General features: G+C 42.4%; 1 pseudogene; it reads right to left on the bottom strand.

The window, feature by feature from the left end:
- Positions 1–3,899: 3,899 nt before the first annotated feature.
- LOC111168250 (large ribosomal subunit protein P1 pseudogene) lies at positions 3,900–4,293 on the bottom strand (annotated as a pseudogene).
- Between the last annotated feature and the right edge of the window lie 9,532 nt (positions 4,294–13,825).

The following is a 13,825-nucleotide window of genomic DNA, read 5'->3' on the forward strand; positions in this document are numbered from 1 at the left end:
TGCTTCTCAGAGTCTTATTTTTTTTCATTGGTTCTTGGATGAATAGAATTAAATTAATCATAATCTTTGATTCATGGCACATTCTCTTTATTAATACAAGTATGGTTCATTTTTAATTAGTTTTTTAAATAACATAATAAGTATCCATGAACCTAATAACTAAATCTAACCATATGGCCCTAATCTCATTCCTCTGCCTCCCCCCACCCCCTGGCAAAGAATCATTATCCTGAATCCTGTGTTCATCATTTTGTGGTGCTCCGTTTAATACAATTTTATGTCATACATATATATGCACACACACACATATATATATACATATATATACACACACATATATAGATATGTACATATCTACATACATATATGGATATATATATATCTTTCTTAAAAGTATAATTTTTATTATAATGTATTTTAACTTTATACAGCTGTATGCTGTATGTACTCTTTGGGAACCTAATTTTTCCCCCTCCATATTTACTTTTCTAAGATTCACCCATGTATATTTGCATGTTGCTGTGGTTCATTCATCTTGATTGTTGTATAATATTTCATTGTATGAATAACACTTCAAGGCCTTGGCACTTTTGCCCTCTGCCTAGAATGTGCTTCTCTTAGATATCCACGTGACTACCTCCTTCACTTCACTCACGCCATTATTCAAATGCCACCTCATCTTAACACTATCTAAAATAGTGTACCATTTTACACTCTCTCTTTTACTCTTCTTTACTTTTCCCCATAGCACTTATCACTACTGCTCTGAATATTCTCACTTTGCCTCTCCGGATCCACTCTCCCCCTTTCCACCCTGCTCTGTGCCCTGCAGCAGATCTTTATGATCTGCAATAATAGGCTTCCTTGCCTTCTGGTTTCCCCTTTGGTTTTGCCTGTGAGAGATACCCTCAAGAGACAGGAGGGTGGGAGAGACTGGAATTGTAGCATTTATTCCCCAGCTCCCTCCCTGCTGTGATTTTCCAGCAGCTGTGACGCTCCTGTCCGGTGACTCTCTCCTACTGCCATACTTCTCTCCAGGTTGACTCAGGGCCAAGCTATGGTAATGTCTTCTCATTCCCCTCCCACCTGTGGCTGCTGAATCATTTCTTGTCCTTTCACTTACTATTGTTTACAACTTTGTAAATACTCCTTCATTAAATGCTTATCAATCCTTCTGTTTGAATGCACTTCTCTTTTCTGCCAGTACCCTGAGTGACAGGACTGCCTGACGTTAAAATTATTTATTTTTGTTGTTATTGATCGTCTGTTTCCCCCAGTAGATAGTAAGCTTCAAGAAGGTAGGGGCTTCCCTGGTGGTGCAGTGGTTAAGAATCCGCCTGCCAATGCAGGGGACACGGGTTCGATCCCTGGCCCGGGAAGATCTCACATGCCACGGAGCAACTAAGCCTGTAGGACACAACTACTGAGCCTGCGCTCTAGAGCCCGTGAGCCACAGCTATTGAGCCTGCATGCCACAACTACTGGAGCCCACGTGCCACAACTACTGACGCCTGCACGCCTAGAGCCCGCACTCCACAACATGAGAAGCCACCGCAATGAGAAGCCTGCGCACCACAATGAAGAGTAGCTCCCACTAGCCGCAACTAGAGAAAAGCCCACGCATGGCAACAAAGACCCAATGCAGCCAAAAATAAAATAAATTAAAATAAAATAAATTTTTTAAAAAAGAAGGTAGGGACTTTGGGACTTCCCTGGTGGCGCAGTGGTTAAGAATCTGCTTGCCAATGCAGGGGACACGGGTTCGAGCCCTGGTCTGGGAAGATCCCACATGCCACGGAGCAATTAAGCCTGTGCGCCATAACTACTGAGCCTGTGCTCTAGAGCCTGCGAGCCACAAGTACTGAAGCCTGTGTGCCTAGAGCCCATGCTCCGCAACAAGAGAAGCCACCACAATGAGAAGCTCACACACCACAACAAAGAGTAGCCCCCACTCGCCACACCTAGAGAAAGCCCACGTGCAGCAATGAAGACCCAACACAGCCAAAAATAAATAATAAATAAATAAATAAATAATTTTATTAAAAAAAAATAAAAGAAAAGAAGAAGGTAGGGACTTTATCTGACTCCCTGCTATATCCCCAAGGCCTAGAATAGGCTGAACTCATAATAAGCATGCAATAAATATTTAAGTGAATTATCAATACATATAATACTGCATTTTAAATGCTTACACACAAAAAATTGCTTGCACATACCTCTTTCAAAACAAATGCCATTATTTCTTTAAGCTACATACCTAACAGAATTGCAGAGTTGAGGGTTAAGTGGATATTTCATTTAGTAGATAGCACCAAATTTTCCTCCATTCTCCTATAGAAGGAATCAGGGCTCCATGGAGAAATGGCTGACTCTAGGACTGGAGCATGGAAAATATAAAATGAGTCGGGAGCACCATAAAAATTTTTTTAATTATAAAAAACTGAACAAACATAAAAACAAAAACCACCTGCAATTATAGAGGTATGTCAAAGGGATATAGGAGCCAACTGAAAGAGCTTCCAATGGCCAAATTTGAAACAATATGAGCAACAAAATTATCATTGGATTATAATTCAAAGTATAAAATAAATATCAACAAATCCATACTGATATTAATAAATGATTGAATAAATAAATTAAAGGAGAGTACACAAATCTCTTGTACAGAAGAATTCCAAATAATTTATGTAGATACTTTCTCAAGCCAGTGGAGCATAACTGCCCACTCCTTAAGTGTAAGATGTGCATAATGACTTCCTTATAAACAGTGGAGTTTGGAAAGAGAGAAAGAGAGTAGTGTTGCAGTAGAGAAACAAGCCAAACACTGCCTCAGCCAGGCAGTCAAGGTTCACCTCATGAGTGATAAATCATGTTGATAGCATGTACCCTTGGTATGATGTATAACTATGGAAAATGCATCAGACAAACTCAAATTGAAGGATATTCTACAAAATATCTGACCGGACTCCTTAGAACTGTCAAGGTAGTCAAAAACAAGGGAGGTCTAAGAAATGGTCACAGCCAAGAGGAGCCTAAAGAGATATGACTAAAGATGATGTGGTCTCCTGGATAGGATCCTGGAGGAGAAAAAAAGGGGCATTTAGGTAAAAACTAAGGAAATCTGAAGAAAATATGGACATTAGTTATGAATAGTGTATCGATATTGGTTCATTAGTTGTGATAAATGTACCATAGTAATACTAACAATAGGAAAAACTGGGTACAGGGTATATAGGGGCTCTCTGTAATATTCTTATATATTTTCGGTAAATGTAAAACTATCCTAAAAGAGTTTGTTAAATGTTTTAAAAATACCCTATCAGGATGGCTATAATTAAAAAGACAAATAATATCGTGTGTTGGCAAGGATGTGGAGACACTGGAACCCTCACACATTGCTGTGGGAAGATAAAACAGTACAACCTCTTTGGAAAACAGTTTGACAGTTCCATATAATGTTAAATATGGAGTCACCAAATGGTCCAGCAATTCCACTCCTAGGTATCTACCCAAGAAATGAAAACATATGCCCACACAAAAACTTGTACATGAATGTTCATAGCAGCATTATTCATAATAGCCAGAAAGCAGAAACAACAGAAATATCCTTCAACTGGTGAAATAAACAAATATGGCTTACCCATACAATGGAATATGATTCAGCCATAAAAAGGAATGAAGTTCTGATGCATGTTACTACATGGATGAGCCTTGAGAATATTAGGCTGAGTAAAAGAAGCCAGTCACAAAAGACCACACATTGTATAGTTCCATTTATATGAAACGTCCAGAATAGGCAAATACATAGAGACAGAAAGCAGATTAGTGGTTGCCAGGGTATGGGGAAAGGTGGGAATAGGATGTGTCAGCTAATGAATACAAGATTTCTTTTTTTTTTTTTTTTGTCAGCAAAGAGCTCTGCTCTTTTTTGAATGTGTTACTGAAGAGGTTTAGTCAAAAAGACCAAAGCCCATGTCATCATCAGACTCTTCACATTCTTCTTTCTTTGCTTCTACTTTCCTCAGCTGGGGCAGCAGTGGTGGAGGGGGCAGGACTTCCTGCTGGTGCAGGTCCACCAGCTGCTGGGGCAGCTCCACCAGCCCCCACATTGCAGATGAGGCTCCCAATGTTGACACTGGCCAAAGCCTTTGCAAACAAGCCTGAACAGAAAGGTTCAGCATTTACACCAGTTGCTTTAATGAGGGCATTGATTTTATCCTCCATGACCATCACCTCATCGTCGTTCAGGATGAGGATGGAGTAGATGCAGGCGAGCTCTAAGACGGAGGCCATGGTGCGGGGGAGTGCTAGGCAGGTGCTGCCCGGCGTGGTTCTAGTCGCCCGATGATGTGAGGGCCTCACCCCAACGCGGCCTTAGACACCTAAGTGGCAGCTGAGGAAAGGGACAGGATTTCTTTATGGGGTGATGACAATGTTCTAAAATTAGAATGTGGAAATTGTTGCACAACTCTGTGAATATACTAAAATCATTGAACTGTATGCTTTAAAGGGGTGAATTTTATGGCATATAAATTCTATCTCAAGAAAGCTGTTATCTAAGGGACTTTAACCAGAAAAAAATTCTAAGTGTGTTGATTTTGGGGGCTCTTTCTGTTGCTAATTTGTAATGTTATTGCACTGTGATCAGAGACTGTTACTCCTATGATTTCTGCATTTTTGCAGACTAATAAATGAGTCATTTTGGAAAATGTTCTATGGGTATTTGCAAAGAAAACACAATCTATGTTTGGACAGGGTAATCTCATATATATATTATATATATATGTATATATATATTCAACCTTGTTGAGTAGTGTTATGATCTTCTGTATATCCTTACTTATTCACATGATCTGATGATTTCTTAGAGAAATATTTTACTTCAAATATGCCTGAAAGCCTGGCCAGCAACCCCAATCTTATCTCTTATTAAGTTATTCTGAACTATTTCAAACCTTCTCCACTTTTCTCAAATTTTTGCCACCCCTCCCCTAACCATCACATCCTACTTTATACATAAAAATGGAAAGGAAGATGGGATTGCCTTCATCTGCCTGGTACCAAACATACAACTTACAACTGTCTACCTTCATCCCGTTCCATTTAACTTTTCTCATTCTTCTAACAATAGAAGAACTACCCCTCCTTCTGAGACCCATTTCTCCACCTGCCCTTGGCATTCCATTCCTTTCCATTTTCTCAGAAACCTTGCCATATCAATTATCCTGTTTCTCTCTTGATTCTTCAGCACCTCTCTCTCTGGAGTCTAATTCTTCTCTCCTTGAATCTGGGCTTGTCTTAGTGACTTCTTTAACCAAAAGAATGCAGCAGAAGTGATATTCTGGAATGTATAAGGCTAGGACAAAAGAAGCCTTGCAGCTTCCACCTAGGCCTCTTGGAACACTTACTCTTGGACTCTTGAAGCACCATGTAATGTGTCTGCCTACCCTGAGTCTGTCCTTCTGTGAGAAGACCCAAGCTAGCCATGCAGAGAGGCTGTCTGGAGAAAAAGATGTCCAGCCCGCCCCCAAATATTCTAGTTCTCAGCTATTCAAGTCATCCCAGCTGAGGCCCCAGACATCATGATGCCAAAATGAGCTTGATGTGCCTTGTCTAAATTCTTGACACAAATACTTATCAGATATAATAATAATTATTATTACATTTTTGTTTTAATCCACTAAATTTTGGGATTGTGTGTTAAGAATAACTAGAAAAGAATAACTAGAATGGGGACTTCCCTGGTGGCACAGTGGTTAAGAATCCGCCTACCAATGCAGGGGACGTGGGTTCGAGCCCTGGTCCTGGAAGATCCCACATGCCGCAGAGCAACTAAGCCCGTGCACCACAACTACTGAACCTGCACTCTAAAGCCCACAAGCCCGTGTGCCACAACTACTGAGACCACATGCCTAGAGCCTGTGCTCCTCAAGAAGAGGAGCCACCACAACAAGAAGCCTGCGCACCGCAACGAAGAGTAGCCCCCACTCGCCGCAACTAGAGGAAGCCCGAAGACCCAATGCAGCCAAAAATAATTAATTAAAAAAAAAGAATAATTAGAACGGTCAAAAATGACCTTCGTGTCGCTAAATGTAATTGACATGTTTTCAGCCTCATTTATTTGACCTGTCAGTAGCTCTTCTTTCAGGGAACCATTGCCTCTTTTTGAAATACTCCCTTCCTTTGGTTTATCTGACACATCACTCTCCTGGCTTTCCTTATACCTCTCTACCCTCTACCTCCTTACCTTCCTTTACTCAACCACTGAATCTTAACATTTAACTCAGTTACAACCCTTCTTCTCACTTTACAATCTCTCTTTAAGTAATCACATCCATATCTGGGGCTTCAATTACCCCCTGTTCATATATCTCACAAATTGAAGTCCCCAGTTTTTCTCTGAACTACAAAGATTTTTATGCCCACTACACATCTCCTCTTACATGTCTCAAAACACTTCCAATTCAACATATTCAAAACCAAAGTCTTTTCTTCCACCTCCCCCTATAAACCAAAACCAATAACCTGGTCTTCTTGCAGTGTTCCCCATCTCCAAGAATGGCACCATCGTCCATCACTTGCCTTTTGCAAAGCCAGAAACCAGGAGTCACCTTTGCTATGTCCTCTCTCTCATCTTCATGTGCAACCCACCCTGAAGCCCTATCAATTTTGCCTGTTAAATCTCTTGAAACTCTCTTCTTCTCTCTCAATGTTGACCACTTGCACCACCTCTAAGATATCTTCCGGCATATAGTTAGAGCCTTCTTGCCACGCCGTGTGGCTTGTGGGTTCTTATTTCCCCAACGAGGGATTGAACCCCGGCCCTTGGCATTGAGAGCCTGGAGTTCTAACCACTGGGCTGCCAGAGAATTCCCAGTTAGAGCCTTCTAATTGAGCTCCTTGCTTTGACTTTTATCCAGTCAATACCTTTTACAGTCAGAATTGTCTTTTTCACTTTTAATCTTTTCAATGATTCTTATTGTACTTAGAATAAGAACACAATTAACATAGCCTCTGAGACCCTGAATATTTACTCCTTTAGTCTCATCTTATAAAATTCCCCACTTGCTGATTGTCTACAGCCGAACCAGCTCTTTTGTCCCTTGTATGCACTGGGCTTCCTCCTACCACAGGGCCTTTGCACAGACTTTTCCCTCTGCTTGAAATACTTTTTCTTCCTCTTCACTCAGTTAACTTCAAATCTCTGGGGAGGTTTCACTTGCTCAGGGAACCTTCCCTGACCTCTCACACCTCTGTGTACCTCTCCTACAGAGCACTCATCACGGTTGTAATTTTACATGTATTTGAATGAATATTTGAATAATGTCTATCTCCCTGACTAGACTGAAAGCTTCATGTGGCAGGCACCAAGGCTGTTTTGCTTGCTACTATGCCCAAAGTACCCAATACAATGCCTGGCACATATTAGGTGCTAAATATATATTTGGGGGGGAAAGTAGGGGAGAAAGCAGGAAAGGGGATAAGGAGGGAAGAGGGAAAGGAGGAAAGGGAGAGTAAGAAAGGGGATCCTCCACCTATGATTGGTTATTTGTAAATTTGTATTCTGTTAGTATCCTAACAGTCTTTGTCACTAATTCATGTTGTTAGGTGCATAAAGGTACATGATTGTCACATGTTCTTAGTGGAGTGTACCTTTTTTTTTTTTTTTGCGGTACGCAGGCCCCTCACTGTTGTGGCCTCTCCCGTTGCCTCAACCACTGTGCCACCAGGGAAGCCCGGAGTGTACCTTTTAACAATATTAAATACCCTTTTGTCGCTTTTAATATTTTTGGCTCTGAATTCTATTTTTGTCTGATTCAAATAGTGGGGTTTTTTGTTTGTTTTTTGCTAGCATTTGGACAACTCAAAGTTTTACTGTTTCTTTGCTTACCACTATTTCTTATATTCCACATCGTCCTCTTTTTTGGATTCATTTCTTTCATTTTGCTGTAATACCTACCTGAGTAATTCACAAAGGTTCTGAATATACCTACAATGTGTTCTGAATATGTCAGAAAATTAGAATCTGAAAATTGGAGTTTTGTTCCTTGTATTACTTCACTCCTTCCCTTTCCCCACTCAGGGACAATTGTTCTATTTACAGTAGTCCCTCGGTCTCCACTGAGGATTGGTTCCAGGATCCCCCATGGATGCCAAAATCCTCAGATGCTCAAGTCTCATATAAAATGGTGTAGTAAGGCTTCCCTGGTGGTGCAGTGGTTGAGAGTCCGCCTGCCGATGCAGGGGACACGGGTTCGTGCCCCGGTCCAGGAAGATCCCACATGCCGCGGTGCAGCTGGGCCCGTGAGCCATGGCCGCTGAGCCTGCGCGTCCGGAGCCTGTGCTCCGCAACGGGAGAGGCCACAACAGTGAGAGGCCCGCGTACCGCAAAAAAAAAAAAAAAAAAAAGGCATAGTACTTGCAAATAACCTATGTACATCCTCCCATATAGTTTATTATTATATTTTTTTATTTTCAGGTGTATTTATTTATTTTTATTGAGGTAATATTGGTTTATATTATATAAGTTTCATGTGTGTAACATTATATTTCTACTTCTGTATACCCTACAACGTGCTCACCACCAAAAATTCAGTTTCCATCCATAACCTTACAGTTGATCCCCTTCACCCATTTCATCCTCCCCACATTCCTCTGGTAACCACTACTTTATTCTCTGTATCTGTGTCTATGTTTTTGTTTGGTTTGGTATGTTCATTTATTTTGTTACAATGGAGTACTATTCAGCCATAAAAAGATGAAATCTTGCCATTTGCAATAACGTGGATGGACCCTGAGGGTATTATGCTAAGTGAAATAAGTCAGACCGAGAAATACAAATACTGTATGATTTTAATCATATGTGGAATATAAAAAACAAATAAACAAAAAGCAAAACAAAATAAATGAACTCCTGTATACTTTTTCTCAAATTGAAGTATGGTGGTTGTACAATATTATATGTTACAGTTGTACAATATAGTGATTCACATTTTTTAAAGGTTATACTCCATTTATAGTTATTATAAAAACTCCCATATATTTGAAATCATCTCTAGATTACTGATAATACCTAATACATGTCAATGCTTTGTAAATAATTGTAAATACAATGTAAATGCTATGTATATAGTTGCCAGCTCTGCAAATTCACTTTTGCTTTTTGGAACTTTTTAGAATATTTTTGATCTTTGGTTGGTTGAATTGCAACCCTCGTTCTTCTCTTTTTTTTTTTTTTCCTGCGGTACGCGGGCCTCTCACCGTTGTTGCCTCTCCCGTCGTGGAGCACAGGCTCCGGACGCGCAGGCTCAGCGGCCATGGCTCACGGGCCCAGCCGCTCCGCGGTATGTGGGATTCTCCCGGACTGGGGCACGAACCCCTGTCCCCTGCATCGGCAGGCGGACTCTCAACCACTGCGCCACCAGGGAAGCCCGGTTCTTCTCTTTTATGTTGTAGATTTTCTCCAACTATTTCTGGTAATCCTTTGTTGTCTATGCATATTAGTGAATAAGGGACACACTGATTAGCAAAGATAGCTTGCCTGGGTTCCCTCTGCAGTTGTGTGTCAGACTGCCCTGTCTCCTGAGCAGAAGGACTTTGTGTAAGTGGGTTGTGTGTGCTGACCTCAGGCTTCCCTTTAAGGTAAGTAACTATGAATGAGACAGAAAGGCCATTCTCCCTACTCCCTGCAAATTGCCAAAACAATTTTACTCTGGCAGTGGAGAACTTTAGTGTATTTCTCTCCTGTTCAAAGTTCCTTCTCTTTTTTTGTTTTTCCATATATTTTGTGGAAGTCCAGATTACACCACGGTCTGCTCTGTTTTCTTCTAGGATCCTACACTCACAGTAGCAAACTTTTGGAAGCAAATAGCTCACTTTCTTTAGTGTGAAATTTTAGGCTTTAACCTTGGAATGGGTTGGGGGAAGGAGACGTAGGACTGATCACAAAGGGGCCCAACTGATCCTTCTTTTCTGAATACAATTCTTTAATTGACCAGAGAGCCTCCCCTGCTCTTTGCATTTATTCATTCTGAGATTTTATTTACTCTGGATTTAATCCAGTAAATTTCTCTTGCACGTTTTGGACTGGGCTCCTCCTACTTTCTTATCAATATGATCATATCTGATTTCTATCCTCAACGGATTCTTCACAATTTCTGAACTGCTGATGATACACTTTCCTTTAATTATACCACTCTTGGTCCTTTTGCTATTCTGATGTTTTAAGACGTTTGGGGAGGGGAGGATGGGGACAAAGCACTTAGGCTGCCATCTTGATCTAATCTGACCAAAGTCATTTTCTTATGTCAATTTGACTGAGGCAAGGAGAGTGGCCAGTGCTCACTCTGAGAGGCCGGGGAAAGGGCATCTTCCAGTGCTGGCTTCTGATTAGTCAGGACTTCTAATAAAGGTCCATTAGGATTGAGAAATCTAGTGTCTGAATATCAGTGCTTCTGAGAGAGACAAGGTGACAACTAGCAGGCATGATCCTCAGAGCAGAAAAATTGTACGCAAAAAAGTGCCCCCATTGGGTGAGTTGATTAGAAAAAGGCACTCCTTTGGGTAGGCCAATTAGAAAATTGCTTGCCTTTCTCTGCTGACAGTAGCATCCCTGCATTAGGGCCCAACGCTTGTGGACTAGCAGAGTATGGGCTAGATTTCATCCTCTCCCACCCCCAACACACATACCCCCTCAGTGGTACACCTTTGTGCAGGGCATACCTGCAGAACCATATATAGGCAAATAGTAGTCTCTGCCAATGCTACATACAATGCCCAGAGACAAGGCCTCTGCCATCTGGGGCTTCTCCCAATTCCATGCACAGGGCTGAGAGGTCAGGTTCAAGCTCAGAGACTTTGCTCAAGTGGGCCTCCTATGGCAGCAACCTTTACTCCCCACTAGCCACTGTCCCAAGAGACAGCCCTCTGACCTCCCTGAGCTCTTGCAGAGCCAACATTGAATTGCAGCTCAGAGATCCTGCCTCCAACAATTGCGGAGCTCTGGTTTTAGAGACTAGGCCCTTCTCACTGGAGACAGAGCCACCCTCAACACCAAGAGCAAGGTCTTTAATGCAAATGCCAGCAACAACTCTCAGAGACCATCAACCACCACTAGGCCACTCCAAGAGCTGTCCTCAGGAACTAGGGACAAGGCCTGTACTAACCAGGCTACAGTGCCTCCTCCCACAGCCTACCCCACTCACCCGACCTGGGCCATCCGCTTATCTACCAGAAGTAATTATCATGGCAACCCTGCAGGAATAAGGCATGGATGTCCACTACAGCGTTTTTTGTTTTTGTTATTTATTTATTTATTTATTTTGTTTTTATTTTTGGCTGTGTTGGGTCTTCATTGCTGTGCGCAGGCTTTCTCTAGTTACGGTGAGTAGGGTCTACTCTTCGTTGCGGTGCACGGGCTTCTCATTGTCGTGGCTTCTCTTGTTGCGGAGCACGGGCTCTAGGCATGCGGGTTTCAGTAGTTGTGGCACGTGGGCTCAGTAGTTGTGGCACAGGGGCTTAGTTGCTACGCGGCATGTGGGATCTTCCCAGGCCGCGGCTTGAACCCGTGTCCCCTGCATTGGCAGGCGGATTCTTAACCACTGCACCACCAGAGAAGCCCCACTACAGCATTTTGAAGGTTCTGAAAATGTAATAAACCAAGAAAATAAAATAAGCTGTATAAAACTAAAAAGGGGGAAAGAGAAAAAGTATAATTATTTGCAGATGATATGATTATAGGCATTGGGAATCCAAGAAATGCAATTTTAAAACTATTAAAACTGAGGAGTCTATGTAGTGGACATCTGTTGTTTTGGTTTGCCCAGCATTCCTTCCTCCCTGCTTCTGGTAATAGCACTTCTCTTCCTTTGGAGATCTGTTACTCCTTCACTGTCCTTTCATAGTCCTGGTGGGACGAGCAATGTTAGTACTTTGCCCCATTCCCCCTTTGCACACACAGCTGGGCACCTAACCCAGGATGGACTAATCATGATATCAAACCCTGCTGGACACTGTGGCAGCTCCAAGAGGTAGGCATATGACCCAGACCAGAGATCTAATACCTTCCTTGGAATATTCCAAATCAGAGGTAAAGAAGTAGCCTTCTCTTTTCTTCAGATCTTAAACCATAAGTAGACTCCAGAGTAGTTGATAGCTGTGTCTCTACCATGTGGAAGAGTCTTAGAGAATGAGGCAATACAGAGAAGAGAGAGGCTGAGAAGACAGATGAAGAAATGAGTGCCTAGGTACTGGCTAGACTTGAGTCTCTGGATCCAGGTGTGTCTGCCCTGTCCTTCCCAGTTATATAAACCAATAAACTCCATTTTCCTCTTCAGCTTATTCAAGCTGGGTTTCTGCCACTTGGAAACAAGAGTCCTAACTAATAATACAAGCTGGATGTAAGATAAATGTACAGAACCCCATAGGTTTCATTTTTCCATTTTTTGAAGCATTATAACATGGTTCCATTTTGTTTTATTTTCCAACATTTAATATAAAATTTTTTTAACATACAGAAAAGTTTAAAGAATTTCACAATGAACACCAATATACCCACCACGTAGATTTTACAATTAACATTCTATTATTATATTCCAATAGCTTTCTTTTATTCTAGCAATACCAGAAATAGAAAGAGGAAAAAGAAGTATCCCATTCACAGTAGTGGAAAAAGGTATGTGTGAAACGTCAACCGGCACAGACAAATAAGGGCCCCCAAATTCTGCTCTCTCTAGACAAAGGATGAGGAAAGGACCAACCTAGCAAGACAGAAAATTTTAGACAACTGATGTACTCTAGCCAAACGCCACAGAAAAACTGTGCCCCGCCCCTCACCCATGCCACCCTGGGCAGGCTACCTCGAGGCGGCCATCCCACTTCTCCTACCCTGGCCCGCTGAGTGGAGACCAAGTGGGGAGCCTGGCGCCTCTCCCTCTCCACGCTGGGATTGTGTCCGAGGAGACCCCGAGGAGAGTCAGAACTTTCACTACCACTCAGTGGTGTTAGTGCAGGAATTGCACCAGTCTTGAAATAGAACAACTTTTGCTGACCTGCTGATGTCCCATAGGTAGTATTATTCAAGAGAGAATAACCCGGACTTTGGATAATGTATCCATCGATAGCAGATCTTTTTGAGTGTTCGTTTTTTCGCTTTTGGCGCCAACTAGGCCTCTGTTAGGTGAGTGGGGTTTCCCCTGAAGGGATTGGTCAGATCTGCTGTCAATCATTGTTGAAAACCGTTAAATCCACAGGAAATCCAACCTCAGTGGGCAGGACTTGGCTCAGCGGTCTGGCCCTTGTCGCTAGCGTGTTTACCGAACGATTGTCTTCCGAGCCCTGGGCCTCTCACCGTTGTGGCCTCTCCCGTTGCGGAACACAGGCTCCGGACGCGCAGGCTCAGCGGCCATGGCTCACGGGCCCAGCCGCTCTGTGGCATGTGGGATCCTCCCGGACCGGGGCACGAACCCGTGTCCCCTGTATCGGCAGGCGGACTCTCAACCACTGCTTCACCAGGGAAGCCCGAGCCCTGAGGTTTTGAGATTGAACTAGCTAGAACAACAAACAACAACCCATCCTGTTGATCCTCGTGGGACGGTGAGTTAAGCGGCTTCTCTGAGATTGTGTAACACGGGGAGGATTTCCTTTAGGAACTTATTGAACGTCGACCTGCTTTAGGGTCGAGAGACGGTAAGCGATGCCACATCTTTAGACAGTTTTTAAGTTATTCTTTATGTTGTACTTCCTTTCGTTATTCTCAAACGTTTAGAAGCGGTATATTAGAAGTTACAGCCTTTATTCACCTGAGGTGTGGAGAATTTAGGGGAAA

This window comes from Delphinapterus leucas, chromosome X (genome assembly GCF_059928025.1).
Source record: "Delphinapterus leucas isolate spDelLeu-1000000601 "Yukka" chromosome X, BTC_Dleu_Yukka2, whole genome shotgun sequence".
In the NCBI taxonomy this organism is placed as follows: Eukaryota; Metazoa; Chordata; class Mammalia; order Artiodactyla; family Monodontidae; genus Delphinapterus; species Delphinapterus leucas.